The sequence below is a fragment of the Octopus bimaculoides genome, chromosome 25 (assembly GCF_001194135.2).
Source record: "Octopus bimaculoides isolate UCB-OBI-ISO-001 chromosome 25, ASM119413v2, whole genome shotgun sequence".
In the NCBI taxonomy this organism is placed as follows: domain Eukaryota; kingdom Metazoa; phylum Mollusca; class Cephalopoda; order Octopoda; family Octopodidae; genus Octopus; species Octopus bimaculoides.
The window spans coordinates 4,145,615-4,147,202 of NC_069005.1; positions in this window are offsets into that span (position 1 = coordinate 4,145,615).

Genomic DNA, 1,588 nt, shown 5'->3' on the forward strand with positions numbered 1-1,588 from the left:
TATATATATATATATATATAGATATAGATACATACATATACACAATTGCTTAATATTTCTTTCAACGTAAAATTGATGATAGACATCAATTGAATGCTATGTTAACCATGTTGACACCATGAGGGACAAGATATCCGAACTAACGACTTCAGAAGGACTGACATTTTGGCTCACAGCCATTCTTTCCGACGGTAATTGAACGGCACACATTGGTCAGCTGTGTGGTCTTCTCCCAAAGTGGGACATCATTAACATGGGATAAAATTCGCCATCACTCTTAATTTTATCAGCAGCAATACTACATCTATTAATGCGAATGCTAATGCTGCTGCCGCTGCTGCTGCTGCTGCGACTACTACTACTACTACTACTACTACTACTACTACTACTACTACAAAAACAATATCCACAACAGTAGCAGCTGTAGCAACAGCAACAACTATAATAATAATAATAATAATAATAATAATAATAATAATAATAATAATAATAATAATAATAATAGGAAGACATAGATTTGATTAGGCTTGCTTTTAAGTTTATATGTAGAATTTTAACTAAATTTAGAGACGCTTTTGTATCGTGTTATATTTTGCTTCTATTTAGATGCTATTGTTTCTGGCTTTCTTTATCAATTTAAATTGTTTTGGAAAACTACGAGATGAAGAATGAGAGAAAGAGAGAGAGAGAAAGAGAGATAGGGAGAGAGAGAAAGAAAGTGAGAGAGGGAGAACGAAGGACAAAGTCGGATTAAAAGAGAGAGATGGAAACAGCCAGAGAGGAGTGAAGATCAGAGATAGGAGGATGGACAGGGAGAGAGAGAGAGAGAAAGAGAGAGAAAGAGAGAGAGAGAGAGAGAGATTAAGGGAGAGAGAGCATGCGTGTTTGCAAGTGCAATTTTAACGTGTTGATTCGTAATATAATTTTTAAACAGTGAACTTTTATAGAAGACAATGCTATTTCACAAATTTATTGTTTACATAATAGGCTGTTTATTCACTTTCTGTTTTCCATAGAACTAAATTTACTTGGCATTTGCAGTACATGTACTGAAGAAACATCTGCAAAGAATCGGGGGAATAAATATTATTGAAATCTAGTTTAATTTTACACGTTGTCCTTCTGCTCTTGCTATTGTCTTACTGGTGGTTTTGGTTGTTGTTTTTAGCAAGGTAAGCACACACCGAGAATTTTCCATTGAGACGACGTTATTCTTATTAGCATTTAACCCTCGGTTAAAATTGATTATACATATCGATTATCACAATACTTTTTTTACCAAATGGAGAAGGATTTAACAGCTCTTTTTGGAACATGAAGTAATTAAATAGAAACTATTTGCTAACATAATTGAATAAATTAAAAACAATTCAAATCATTATTATCGTCACTCCTGAAGGATGTCGAAATCCGAACATGTGTAATCACGTTTAACGTCTACAAAAGATGCACCTGAAATTTGGGGTTTCTATTCTGCTCTAAGAGAATACTACTATATTTGATCCCCCTTCATATATATCTTACATGAAACAAAAAATATTATGGTTATATTACGAAAAATCCCTTATATCAAAGATTTATTTTAGAT